The sequence below is a fragment of the Barbus barbus genome (genome assembly GCF_936440315.1).
Source record: "Barbus barbus genome assembly, chromosome: 39".
Taxonomy (NCBI): Eukaryota; Metazoa; Chordata; class Actinopteri; order Cypriniformes; family Cyprinidae; genus Barbus; species Barbus barbus.
The window spans coordinates 4,399,967-4,415,777 of NC_136717.1; the positions used below are offsets into that span (position 1 = coordinate 4,399,967).

Sequence of the window (15,811 nt, forward strand, 5' to 3'; positions counted from 1 at the left end):
GATCTCTGTATGCATTTTCCCTCTAAAAAGGAGAAGAATAAAAAAAAATTCAGTGTGGTACAAATCTTTTTCAAGGCACTTCAGTGTCTATAACTTTTTATCTTTTTGAGCATCAACTCTGGATAGTGGATAGTAAAGGCCAAAGTGTCTTCTTTACAAAGATACCTAAATTGTGTGTGTAGCAGGAACTGTAACCATTTTAAGTTAGGTAGGTAATTTTCAGCTCTGAGTCACAAAATGGGTGACCATTTTAATAAATCTTCCTTCCTGGTATTGTAGTACTTTTACTAACTGTGCTATAATGTTTTCTCACAGGTGAATAACACATGGGGCCTCATTTATCAATCTAATGTAGAAAAGAGATCAGATCCATATGCACAAATTCATGCCGCCAATTCATGCCGCCAATCTCACCGTACAAATGCTTGTATGTTGATAAATGTGGCAGCAGAAAACAATTGTCATTTACATATCATGCCCCTAAAAACACCCCGGTTTAGAAGCCTCGCTTTTGAGTTTACGACACAGAGAAACTAAACTCGGCCAAAGAGAGGAACTAATCTCATGAAAGAGAAATAGCTTTTACTCCAAAAACACCCGTTAAGCTTGTAATTGCAAATACTAAGGCTACATTAATTTATATGTATATTAAAATAGCGGTAAATATAAACATTATATCCTATTTAATTCAGCTCACTCCACAACAAATCATTTAAATTTAACGGTATTCAGACCAGAACAAGAATGAAAAATAAGTAGTTATAAAATGATATATTAAACTATAAAATAAAACAAATTAGGCTACAGTCGCATTCATTATACACAGCATACAAGCAAAATTGTAGAGCCTGTCTTGTTCCACAAGAATACAAATGTTTCCATTTTTGCCAGATTTGTAACATTTGGTTGTTCATTATGTAGCCTAAACAAGGCTTTATACTTCACTCGTGTTCAAAAATATACATGTTAAATCCTTCACATGCGTAAACATGTTTGCTTGCGGACCTTTTAAAATAAACGGTGCAACTTTTGTGTTTGGTTGACTGCATTTGATGATGAATGGCTGAAATATCAGGCAACGCTAGAACTAATGTTGTGTGTGTGTGTGTGTGAGTCAGGCACCTGTGCAAGATGGATTAAATCAAATAAAGAAAATAAATAAAATGCACTAAGTGCACAAAAACGAGCGTAGCCTATACTTGTTTTTTTTCCTTTTGTTAATCTGTTAATTATATCTTATCCTATTATATATTTTGTGTTGTCCTATTTATTTTATTTCTTTTATAGACTTAATTTCTGTTTTTCTCCGTTCACAGAAGCGCTGCTGGTGCGTAATGCAACTATGTGTGAATCCTCACGATCTGATGTTGACACTGCTGTTCATGCATATAAAGCTAGCGCCCAGAATAAAAAATAATAATAATATTCTAATCTTACTGGTCAGTGATCTAAACAGTGAACTAATGAGCTTCGGTTGTCGGTCAGGAAAACAACCAAAATTAACAAAATGCTGTCATTCTACAATTCTCCACCAGATTTACTACGCTGCGTGCAAGTTCAGGTAACTCAAAAACTTGCGTACACGAGCTGAGACCAGACGTGAGATTTTATCACGTCTATATTGATAAATTCCAAGTTTTGCGTTGAAACGACCGTACGCCCAATTTTCTGTCATACGTTCGTTTCGTAAATGAGGCCCGTTATGTATTGTAGTAATGTTGTCTGGTCTGTGTGCGTTCATGGGGCATGGCTTTGGATGACGATTTGCAGGGAGGGTGACGTTCGCGTTCAGTGCTATCAGGCTAAAGTTAGCATTTTCCAAGATCTCCTACTGCACCTTTAACTGTGTGGTTCTAGGGTGTTTAATTGTGGATGAAGATGAACTCTGCAAGATGGTGGCTCACCAATCTGGTCCATGACCACTACAGATTTTCTGCGACCTAGTTATTCATACATGAATAAATGTATGAATATCTATATCTGCAATAGACATTAGTGGATTATTTTTATTCACAGCATTTTGTTTATCATTAATGTAATAATTATGCATATGGATATTGCATACGGACTTGTACAAAAATAAAAAAAGTATTTTATCATGAACAATCACAATGAGATGGCAAGTAGCACTGAATTTAAACATTAAATATTTCAGCAGAAAAACTCAAATTGGATGTTTTTATTTATTTAACTATTTAGGTCAACTTAACAAAAATTCTGAGAAACATTTGCCTTCTTATTCTACAGACACCCGAGGCTTATACCACGCAGATCAACTCTGATTCATCAAGGACCTCCGAAACGAATCCGTCTACATACAGAGAGAAAAGTGCTTGATGGAAGTGGGGAAGTCAGAAAATGGACTTTTGGGAAAAAAGACACCAGTAAGCAAAACAAAATAGTTCTGCTGGTGGGAGAGACTGGATCTGGCAAGACGACTCTGATCAACACCATGGTCAACTACTTACTGAAGGTGAAGTTTGAGGAAGAAATATGGTATGAAATCACAGAAGAAGAAGAAGCTGGAGACCAATCAGAATCTCAAACCTCTGAAATCACCATGTATGAGGTCTGTTCTGTAGAGAGTCCCATATCTCTCACCATCATTGATACTCCAGGCTACGGAGACACTAGAGGACTAGAAAAAGATCTGGAATTTGCTGCAAATTTAGCCACTCTGTTTCAGAGCAGTGCTGGAGTTCGTGAAGTTGATGCCGTGTGTTTTGTGATTCAAGCATCTAAGAATCGTCTCTCAGACAGACAGCATTACATTATCAGTTCAATTCTGTCTTTGTTTGGAAAAGACATTGTGGACAACATTGTGTTTTCACACACTCTGATGGTCTGCCACCCAAAAATGTCCTTGATGCCATCAGTAAAGTTAAAATCCCCTGCAAAAGAGACAAAAGTGGCCAACCTGTGCATTTCCTATTCAACAATCGGCAGGCTGACGCCCAAAACAATGAGAGCCGTTACCTTCGTGCTCAAAGAGAGGCTTGGGAAAGCAGCATGGCAGATATGGAGCAATTTCTTCAGTCTCTGGATGAAAAGAACAGAAAAAGTTTAGAGTTGACTTCAGATGTCCTCATTGAGCGCATTCGATTAGATGCATCCTTCCGCAACTTAAACCTGCAAATTGAGGAGAAAGAGTCAAGGAAGTCTGAAATACTTCAGATTCAGAAGGAAATGAGCGAAAACAAGGAGAAAATTGAGACTTGTAAAACTTGCACTATTACAGTCAAAAAGACAGTCAAAGAGAAGGTGCCCATTGAAAGTGCTTCATGGAAAAACAGGAAGGTGACAACATGCACCAGCTGTGAAGAAAACTGTCATGAGTTTGACTGCTGGTGGACTTCTGATCCCAGCAAATGTGAAGTCATGAAGAAAGGCTACTGCACTGTGTGCACTGGGAAGTGTCATCACAGCAAACACATCAAAGATAACAAGAAATACATCATCAGCACCTCGAATGTTGTGATGCAATCAGATGAATTAAAGAAGGAATATGAAAATACTAAAACCAAGAGGTTTTCTGTTGTAATGGATGATCTTGACAAAGATCTTCAGGAGCTTGAGGATCAAAAGTTAATTCTTCTGTTCAATTCTTACAAGACCATCAAGAATCTGTCTCAGATCGCATTAAAACCAGACTCTGCCTTCACTCTTCAGTATCTTGACTTCCTCATCCCCAGATTGAAGGAGGCTGGGAAAGAAAACTGGGTCCGAGAGCTTGAAGAAATTATGAAAAACGCTGAAGCTGAGGAAGCAAATAAAGATGCTCTGAGTTACCTTAAAGCTGGCCTGGCAAAACTTTTCCTCAGTGTGAAAATCTGAGAAGACAAGAGATGAATCAATGAAAATAAATAAGACTGCTTAAAATAACAAATCAGTGCAGGTGACATTCTGTAGATCTGAAAAGGAGAAATTTTATTTAATCATAGTATCAAGCTGTTTTAGCATTTACTTAAACGGAGTGTGTATTTACACTAAGTGCAAATAGCCTGCCTTGTTGGCAAAGGCTATTTACACTAATTCCACCCACCAACGTGCGATTGGGTTAGTCAACACTAAAAAAAGACAATCTTTTATCATCAGTTTCAGTGGTGTAGATGGTAAGGCGCATGCTTTTTGACGCGATTGACCCGAGTTCGAGCCCACCTTTTGCCAAACTTTTTTTTCTCCCTTTTCAAATCTCATATCGCATAGGAAAGGCATTTATTTCAATAAAAAAAATAATCAAAAAGTTGAAAATAAAAGTACCGGGTAGGGTAGGTGTAGGGAGGGCTTTATTGTCCCAATAAGGTGGCATCCATTTAATGATTATAGTTTTAATTCAAATTTACACTCAATACATTATTATTGTGTACTGTTTTATAATGTACTACAATATTGAGGTGCAACTATTTGCAATAAGTAGTATAAATAGCAGAAAATATTGCTATTTTAACAGTGTAAATAGAATCTATAACTCTTTGCACTTAGTGTAAATAGCATATCGTTAAAAAATGCTGCTATTTTCACTTGGTGTAAATCGAATCCATCACTATTTGCACTAAGTGTAAATAGTATCGATCACTAAGAAAATATGCCATTTGCACTTGGTGTAAATAGCATTTAATTGCTGTTTGCACAGTGTAAATAGCATCTATCGCTATTTACAATTACAGTGCAAATAGCCGCTGCCTTATTTAAAAGGCAAGCCACTCAAATCCAATGTGTTAGTTTACGAACTGTTATAATAAATGAATATCAGTAAATTTGGGGAATAAATTGTTTAACCTTGAACTCTTCTATATTTTATCTTCATCAGTTGCTGAAGTCTTTTATTATTATTATTATTATTATTATTATTCTTTTGTCCTTATTCTTATTTCCATCATATTGTCTGTCTGTCTTTCTCTACATCAAAATTATTGTTTAATAAAATAACTATAACAAATAAAAAAAGACATTTATAACTTATTTTCCTTGAGCAAACTAGAGTTAATTAGGAAAGTAATTAGTGAAAGGATACAAAAAAAACAACAACAACTGACAATTGACTCTCTGTTGTCAATTAAAGACGGTTGTTCAATTTGGTTTGAAGCATCACTGTCAGAGCTTTCAGCATTGATGTTGGACTTGTGTCAGATGCCTAGATCAGATGTATAATACACTTGACCAGAAGGGAGAGTCCTTATCATTGTACTTTTTTTTTGTAATGAACGAATGAATCTTTATTGTCATTGTATGCACTGTAGGATATCAGAGACCGAATCAGATAAAGTTGAGATTCGATCAGAACATCGAAAAACATGAGAAGCTGAAATTCCAGAGAGGCCCAAGAAAACAGGACATCATCATAAATCAGATTCCTAACTGCTGCCCGTCTGAAGAAAGCCTGAACAAGCCTATTTCACAGAACAGCTTGCAACATTAAGACAAAAGAACACTTATTGGCAATTCCAATTCAGGAAGCAGACCGTCAAATTTGGGGGCAAGTAATCAAGACTGATGGTCAAAGAGATGGCCATCACATGGGTTCCACACTGGAAGTCACAAGCTTCCTCAGACTGACGTTCCCCCCCCCACACACATAGAAGACAGACCAAACCAAAATTCCTTTGGCTAAAGAACATGCCTTCGTTCTCCAAAGACCTACTCAGAGACTTTTCCATATGCACCTAAAATCATTTTAAAAGACTTTCATTTTCATGAAACTAATCTAGGCATAACTACATATCATGTATGTAACCCACCCAATTGACTATCATGTTAATCACATATTGTGTATGTCTTTTTAATCATTATTGAAAATCTGAAGGATTCCTATTCGTGTTTGGTATGTATGAGTTTGACAATTCTAGCTTGAAACATTTCTTCCAATTGATTCTTTGTCAAATGTATCATGTTCTGGTTATAGAAATCACATCCAAAAGGATACTTTGCAAGAGTGTGTAAAATTCGGACTATATGACTGAGAACATGCTGATTTATGATGGAAGGAACACCCCTAGCTAAGATAATAGCCTATCTGATTGGTCAAGACACCAGAGGGCATGTGTCCAGAAGCTGAGTTTAAAAACTCAGGACACCATCAAATGCTCTCTTCTTCTCTCTCATTTTTGCTTCAACTTTTGCCACCGCATTTTGATGTGGTTTTAGCGCTCTCTGAGCGTGCTCTGGCCTACATGCCAGCTGCTACCACGATGAGAAGAAAACCCACCTAGTCTCGTTACATCCTTTAATACTTTTACATTCATTTCTTTTCCGTTGCGAGTTTCGTGTACGCAGTTAAATTTTGCCAACTTCTACCAGCCACAACTCCGCATCCTCAGCCAACGTCCAACCATTGGCTTCCCATAATTCAGTTACTATTAGACAAACAAAACTTTTCTTCAAATTGTCAATAGATTATGTAGGGAAACCGAGCAAAGGGGTCCTCTTATAGTGCAACTGACTGAGCTTTATCACGCAAAACTCAATGATATAATCAATGACTAACTACACAATCTCTTATTTACACTGTGCGTATGCTTTTCTCTTTTTCCTGTTCTAATAGGTAGATCTGCAAGCATGTAGAACTCTACTTGCGAAAACAAAAATGAGCTCATTGTGGATTCTGACTAACAAAACACGAAACTAGTTCTGAAAATGAACAAAAGAACACAAATTATACAAATACTTAAAAAATATAATGGGAAACAAATTTGCCATTTTTACCAAATGCAGGAAACATTTCAACAATGAAAGTAAAAAATGCGCGTGTAACAAAACAAATATAAAAAACAATAAATAATGAATATCTTGAATTCCAAATTGTCCTGCTATGAACAATGAAGACAGTAATCCTTCAGATCTCACAAGTACAACATAACACACTATCAGTTCTTGGTTCATAAAGTCACATGACTAATTTAATTAGATTAATGAGTCAGATTAACTGAGAAACAGCTGCAACTGATTCATACGTGTTTGTAACTCGCTAAAAAGACCCGACTCAGACCCGATTCAGAGTGTTTTGCTCAGGAATCAGACTCATTTGTCATGTGTATGATTTTGATTCATTATATAGAAAAGGCTCAATAGTTTTTACACGCGTGTGTGTTTGTGTTAACTCACAGTTGTATTTACACTATTGTGACCATAGACTGTAAAAAAAGATGGGACGACGCACCTTTACTCACTTCCATTGAAGAAAAGTGAAGCCGCCATTGTCCCAACAGGCGAAGCTATATTGCGCTGATTTGGGCCCGGAGTCTGCGCAGTAGAGAGCGTAGTGGAGCCGCGTCCCACTCTCACTCCTGCTAAGTCGATCACAAGCCCACACCCCTAACCCTTTTTAAATTAGCCTGTACTACTCCAATTTTTGTCTGCTGATTGCCGTATCGTAGGCTTGTGTTAAAATAAGGTAAATACAACTGCAATCTCTTCCTGAAAATCCCGAAAAAATACGTTGGCGGCTTGTGTCACACTCCTGTTTTTATAGCATCACTTAACTAAAACCAAACTTATTTAAAAAAATGAACACCCTAACTTACATCAGCATGATAAAATCTACCTAAAATGACAAAAAACATCTTTGGAAACAAAATATTTGAAGTGAAATGTAATTTAGTTTGTCTCACATCCCATTAGATTACATGGAGAGGGTGAGGGTTTATGACCTATACTGGGACCAGCCACCTGGGCGCCGATCGAGACGCGATGGCTTCACTTTTGAGGATTAGTGCGGCACACTTGGTTGTGACAGAGTGAAGCTCCATTTCTCTCATCACTGCTTGCCAGTGACTGAATAACTGTTCATGATAAACTGATTCACGATAATAATAATAATAATAAGCAAAATGTATGGAGTTAGAATTGTTGCATAATTCCAAATAAATACATTATGATCCACAAATAAATGTAAAGCGATTGACAAAAACAAAGCATATTCACAAAATAAATAGAATGAGTTCCACAAATAAATCTTAGTTCCACAAACATGAATTGTATTCACAAGTAAACAAATTAGAATTGCAAATAAAAAACATACTCACAAATATTTTTTTTAATTTAACAAACACAACTTTGCCCGGCATTTATATGTGAATCGCGTACTGTGCATTTGTAGATCCGCATATTTGTGGATTTTGAAACATTTCAAGCGTCAAAGACGCACAATGATCCACAAATGGATGGACTCCACCTACCTTCTACTTAAGCCAATCAGATACCGGCCACGTGGGGCTGACCAATCGTTGCATGTTCTCGCTCCAACTGTCGTGGCACAAGAGGTTGTCGCTGTCTGGATCTCGGTTGGTGCAATTAGAAAGGCTCAAACAGCAGAGTTTCAAATGTGAAAGAAAAGACTTTATTATAACAAAATAACAAAGCCGAGAACGCAGCCGCCACATCAACTGCCTCCGAGTTCTCAAGTGTTGGTACATCACCATATATACCTTTTTCACTACCCAAATTTGGTAGTTCCTGTTTTTTATTGGTTACGCCTGTCTGGTTTGCCACAATTAATTACTAGCCTACCTGGTCCATTTTTAATGGTGGCATTTGGCCAGATCCGCCATTTTTAAAAAGTTCTTTATTCCATCACTCCTATTGGTTGGCAGTGATCCCAGAGGACATGCATCACAGTTGTTTACGTGTACCTGTCATATTCTGGAAATCACCCAAAGTTCTTCGGGTTATTTTAAGTTCACTGGTAAAAAACCTGCGTTTGACCAGTGTATGGCCCTTTAAGACTTATAATCAGTATGGCCAGTGGATGGCACTTTAAGACTTATTAATAATTTACTGGATGTCTAAATACTGATTATAAGATATCTTGATTAATATTTGGATATCATATTTTGCATAGTATATGGATTATATTTTTAAACATGTCTAATAAGATAATGCTATAGTGAGTAAACAAAATAACACAACATATTAAAGTAAATTATATAAGGAGTGAATTATTCTACGGCAGAATTATACAATACAACCAATCACGTTTTGCCTTACAATCAGCGCGGGACCAGTAGTAATTCAGGCCAATTAACCAGTCTCTTCAAAATGGACGACCAGGACAGTTTAAGACAGGTGAGTGGTGCTCATCATACAATAAAACAAGTAATGTTATGTGTAATGTAATCAGTGTTTCATGTATCACTAAGTCGATGCGTGTTTTGACCGTGAGTGTGTTTAGCAAACTGGTATTTTACGGTGACTGGGAGGGGAGGTCTTCGGTTCACTTAGTTTTGTCGTGGCCACGACATATAAACTCGTGAGAACGTGATATAACGTGGCCACGAGATATTAATTTGTGGGAACGTCATATTATGTCGTGGCCTCGAGATGCTATGTTGAGGGAAAGACATCATTTCTCGTGGCCACGACTTCTTATGATGAGGGAATAGCATATTTTTCTCGTGCATAAACAAACCTTCATGACCATAGCAACCTGGGATTATCAGAGTTGTTTAAAACATTTTTACTAACATTAAACTTTTAATTTAATATTTGTATCTTCTTATTATTATTCTTATTAATAAGAACGTTATGTAAGATCGAAATGAAGGGAAAATATAAAAATATAATAATAGGCTAATAATAATGATGTTGATGAAGATGATGGTGATAATATTGGCCTAATAATAATATACAAATATTTTGAAGACGATTGAGGGATGGGTAAAAATGTTTTCTTGTATGCCTATGTTATTTAGACTACTTTACGTTTATTCATTATAAACTTAATATGAATGCTGTTTACATTGCGTGCAATATAATAATTTATATTATTAAACAATAAAATAAATTATGAAATAATCTATAATAATTAATATAATAATTTATTAATTCAAAATAAAATAATAATGAATCCATCTCTGATAATCCCGGGTTGCTATGGTCACGCAGGTTTGTTTATGCAATAAACTCGTGGCCACGAGAAAAAGATGTCGTTCCCTCAACATAAGAAGTCGTGGCATAAGTATGTCGTTACCTCGACAAAACGTTCTCGTGGCCGTGTTATATTATCACGTTCCCATGAGTTTATATGTCGTGGCCACGACAAAACTAAGTGAACACAGAACACTGTAGTATTTGTTACTCTTTGATTTTAGGTCATCCTTCAGCACAGTACATGGCCTGTCACAGATTCTGATGATGACGATGACGACAACAGCTTGTGTCCTGAGGTTGTCACACGTCAAATTACGTTTCTACGTGAATACATTCAGAAAGGTAAAATGGGCTTTCCCAATTTTTTATTTTTATTTATATTGCCTTCATTGCAACAATCAATTATGTAAAAATATGGTTCAACCTGTTCACGTTAAGATAAGTTCAACACTGCTGATCACTGTTAATTGAAACAGTTTTAACATCAAGATGAAGACCCTACTCTCACTGTATGTTTTACAAGCTTCACCTTTCTGTTAAACATATTTTATTGGACTGTCCAGCTTTTAATGTACAGAGAAAACTATATGAAGTGAACTCAAAGAGTATAGTCAAATTTTGCCAGGAAAAGTTTCAGAATTATCACATTAGTGTAAAAAATCTTCTGTAGTTGTTTTTTCTGGTATTTATTTATTTGTTACCGTTTTTTATCGTCCTTTATGCTGAATAAATATATACTATACTACATGTAACCTTACAAAAAGTATTAATGATGTTTGTATGCACCTTGTGACTATTTGTCCATACAGCTAGCACAGACCAGCTACAGAAGCTCATGTCATTTTGGACTGGATGGGAAGTGCCATCGAAGAGTCTGCAGGTTAAAGTTTGGAAGGGGAGATTCTTCAAGGCCTCCACCTGCAGCAGGACCCTGATGCTTCCTGCTGAAATACTGACAATGGATGACTTTTCTTGCCCTTTGCAAGCCTGTGTAGGAAATTAATCCTTTCACAAATATTTATTTTATTATTTATTTTAGCTTTTAGGGAATCACTCTTAAGATTCGATCTTCATATGATTAATTGATATTAATCAGAACGTCCAACTTATGCTTTGTTAACGACTTGTCCAGCAAGCATTAATCTCAGCAAGTTATCTCTTAACACTTTGTTTATTTAATTCGTGGCCAACGATTAAAATAACCAAATAGTTAACTTAGTTCTCAGACTCATGAGCGTAGGTAAAACGCGATCTTTTTGGCAAATAATTACGACATGTAAAATTCATAGCACAGACAAGAGATTTCTTAATAAAGTCAAAGTTTTATTCACTATTCTAACACAACATTACTAGACAACATAAAACAGACATAAACACACACATTCGTTGCAATGGGTTGTTATGCTCTGAAGAGAGTCTTCATTTCTAATGCTAGTTTTCAACCTGAGGAAACTCATAGACAGAGAATCATTCTATCTTTACTCTCAACCGAGAGGTATCCCGGTTTCAGTCAATAAAGAGATTTTGCCTTACTGTGCCTTCAGTTGTTTCCGATCGAACTCAGTCTTTCCTTCGGTTCAAATTCAGGCTTTTTCCTCAGGTGAATTCCGTCCTTTGGTTTGGTCGAGACGGACCGCGTGTGGATTGGCTGCTCGGTAGGTCGTGTGACACGGTTACTCTTCAGTGGTTGGAGGGTCTCGTTCTGACGTGATGAAGCTTTCAGGAAGTCTATTCAGGTCTTAGAAGTTTAACTTTGATCACTGTGCAATGCCTTTGCCGTGATGTTAGAGGCCAGAAGCGCTTTGCAGCGTGAGCAGAATGAGAGACGAGCGAGACGTGTGTGAGTCTCCTTTTCAGTTTCAACTCCAACTCAAACTTTCGGTTGTGCATCTGGTTTTAAGCGAGCCGATTTGGGATCTGCCTTCGGGCGCTTGGGCCAATCGCAAGTGTTGCTGTGGGCGGAGCCCCGCCCCCTGCACAGTTGCGTGTTGCATACATTATCTGCGCAAGTATTTATCACATAAAAACTTATAACAGCAAACTTCTATTCGTCTCATTAATGAAAAACAGATAAGATTTCATTCATACCACAATATTATTATTCATAAACTCAGCTTTCATCCGAAACCAAACAGTACATAATTTTGCATAACCAAAACACATATATAGATTCTATATCCAATTTCGTAGTTAAGGCATTGATTAAATGCTCCTGAGTTCTACATAATCATATCGCATCGAGCATGTGAACTGACATCTCGTCATCAGGTACCCTTTATGCATTGAAGGATTGCAACAATACCATGAGTTTCAATAATAACAAAACAAGCTTATAACTGTCACAAATACAAACTTCTTAATACATGTATAGATATATTGTATATAGTGTTTCTTTTCTCGAGTATATTTTGCTTCAAATAGCAGAAAACAGTATAACTTTTGTTCCCCTTTTAAACATTAGTTTCCGGAGCCCTCCAGAATTTAGATGCAACCCTAATTAAACACACCTGATCCAACTAATCAAGTCCTTCAAAACTGCGTATTATGTGTGTTGGAGCAGGGTTGGAACTAAACTCTGCAGGGCTCTGGCCCTCCAGGAACTGAGTTTGACACCCCTGATCTACAGGAACAGAATTGGGCACCCCTGTTTAAAACAAATAATTTCTACCACAGGAAATCAGTAACAGACACTGACAATTGTAGGGTGGTCCCTCTGTACAATAGGGAAAAATAACTGATCGACAGATCAAAACCAGGGGCCTCATTTATAAAGCGTGCATTTTCTGTACGTACATTAATTTTATGAATCACACGTATGCATACTTGACAGATTTTATAAATGAGGCCACATGAATGCACAATAAGAAGAAATAATTACCTCAGGGTTACTTATTGGATTCTGATACTGGCCAGTCTCCCATAGTTGATTTGGGGTTAAGTTGCTCTCTGTCCTCATGGAATGGTTATCCCATGCATCCCTGAAAGCATCAAGGCTGGCTTGTATGCGAGGCAAAAAAACGTAATGACAGCAGAAGAGGTGGGTGAAGTTGCTTAGATCAAGAAGACCACAGTCCTCAAGACGATGTAAGATGTCGTAGTACACTGAGGTGACGCACATTCGAACATCTCGCCAGAGCCGTTCCACCCTGATGAAACAGAGCCCATAATAATGACTGACGTGACAAATTCACATGCCTAATTAAAATGAAGCAGAGTTTAACTATAACCCTAATCAATCAAAATGAGTAAGGATGTGGTCATTTTACCTCTGATTGTGCACACTCTTGCCAGCCATGAAGTTTGCATTCTCTGTTCCTCTCACCAAAAACATCAGCCGTGCCACTCCTACATTCTCTCCTCCATGATCTCCACGTACTCTATGAAAAATTACAGAAAAAATTTATAAGTTATGATAACACCATTATGACACCATCAAATAAAGTAAACCAACAAAGAATCGTTAAATAAATATATATTTTTAAATTATTTACATTCATTATTATTTGTTTTTGGCATAACAATAAAAACAATACTAACTGGATGAACGGCAAAACTGTACAGTATTACAGAAACGATTTACAATTTAGACTTAGCCAAACTCTTCCACTGCCTCTTTGAAAAATCGAAGGGTTGTTTCATACATATTTATATATAAAATTATATATATATATATATGTGTGTGTGTATATATATATATATATATAATTTAAAGTAAGTACAAAAGCATACCAAGACATTTTTTATACAGTGACTAGTTTCCACCTGAAAGCAGGTTTAAATGTTGTACCTTTCTTGAATATCCATCCACACCCCCAAAGATAACCACGTTGTATCTAATTTGAAAAAGAAAATACCAAAGGAAAGACATGTTGAATGACAAAAGGATAATAGAATAATTGAAACATTTGTCATCATATTAGTTTTCCTTTAAACCTAGAATGCATAGACAACTATATAACCCACAAAATGTGCATGTGTAAAAACTGTTACATATTTTGGTAACTGAACATAAATAATAATTGCACACACATCCCATTTGACACAGAAAAAAATCTGAAAAATTTTAAAAAGAATGAAATGACACTATGAAGCCCACGTTTATAATACACTATAAGGGTATGCTTAAGGCATTATAATGAATGCATAATGCATTATAAAAACCTTACGTAACATTATCTTATAAATAATAACAACAATTAATACATTATAATGTTTACACATTTGTGGTTATTACTTTTAACACAATTAACACAATATTAAGTATACTTTTACATTTATAATGGGCTATATAGTTGTCATGGCAATGTCCAATTGACATTGTTTGCTAAGGTCTGCACAGTATCTTACTACATCTTGTGAGTGGTTAGGTGTTGAGTGTTTCCTGTGAGGCTAATATTAATTTTGATGTGAGCTAGTTAATAATTACAACTGAAAAAAAAAAAAAAATGCAATGTTTATATGTTAAGTTACATTTTATTTTGATGGTCCCCTTAGATAACTAGCATGCCAACTAACTCTCAATAGAGTATTAGTAGGCTTAGGTTAAGGTTAGGGTAGGTAGAATGTTGACGTACTTGCAAAGTTACTTGTAGTCAGTTTGTCTGTTGGGGAACCATTAAAATAAAGTGTTAGCATATATTTAACAGAAACACTACTAATAATCTAATGACTGCTATAGTTGACATGTAGTTGCAGAGTTACTTAACAGCTCTTCTAAAGAGTACAATCCAACTGATATTACAATAAAGATAGTTCAAAGCAAATGTGACATGTTGCACATACATCTGAACTGATATCTGATCTTATGGCTGTTTGACAAAAAAAAAAAATTAGCATAAGAAAGATGGCAAGATATGAGACTTATAATACATTGTAACTATGAGAAATATAATCCATTAAAATATAAGAGGATGCACAAGTTCACTTGTGTGTTATAAATCATCATACTCTTAAAAGCTATAACCACAAATAAGTAAATATTATAATACATTAAAACTGTTCTGAAGAATATTCATAAGATAACATATTATAAGGTTTTTTATAATGCATTATGCATTCATTATAATGCCTTAAGAATACCCTTATAATGCATTATAAATATGAGCTTTATATAAAGTGTTACCAAATTAAATTGACCTTATGAGCTTATGGTTTGTATCTATATGTACAAGATACTTGGGGTATCTTGTACATAAGTCATGAGCACCAACCACAACCGTCCGAATCCCATATCTGTTGAAAGAGTGCATTGGAAATTGAATGAAAATGATACACCGTATGGTTGCACTACAGTTGTTTTTTCAGTCAGACGTGGTTTTAACTCAACATTGCAGTTTAGAGTAAACGAAACTCTTACCCTTTCCAGCAATGTGCAGTAGTCAAGACAAATTCATCAGAGATGAGGAATCCACCGCAGTGGTGTTGCCCATAAGCCTGAATAGAAACCATATAAGGTCTGGAGTGGGGTTTTGCTTCACTGCCGTTCACTATACCCACATGAGCTGAAAGACACTGCGCTGTTAGCTATCTTATTCACCTCACTGATCAATATGCAATTTAGTCAATCTGTCTTACCAGTGAAGGTCAGGTGTGGCAGCAGAGAGGCCAGCAGGAGCAGAGCGATGATGGTCATCATGAAGACAATCAGTGAGCTCTTACTGATAAAACACTGTATAAATATACTTTAAAAGGGGTGGAGACATTTATCTGATCATAAAGTCTGCATAAAATGTAGAAATGGCTCTTAATGACTGATTTTTTAAACTCTTATAAACTCTGAATTCAGATAAATCAACAGCATTTGTTGCATAATGTCAATTGCCACAAAATTGTTCCTTGTTTTCCATTGGAAAAAAAATAAAAAATGTTACAGTGAGGCACTTGCAATGAAAGTGAATGGGACAGTTTTTGGAGGGATCTTCAGATTTTTGGAGCTTCAGATATTTCA

General features: G+C 36.1%; 1 pseudogene across 1 annotated transcript; it reads left to right on the forward strand.

The window, feature by feature from the left end:
- Positions 1–1,746: 1,746 nt before the first annotated feature.
- On the forward strand, positions 1,747–3,834 carry LOC306858515 (annotated as a pseudogene). Its single transcript has 2 exons — positions 1,747–1,775; positions 2,248–3,834. The product of its transcript is annotated as an uncharacterized misc_RNA (transcript).
- The last annotated feature ends 11,977 nt before the right edge of the window (positions 3,835–15,811 follow it).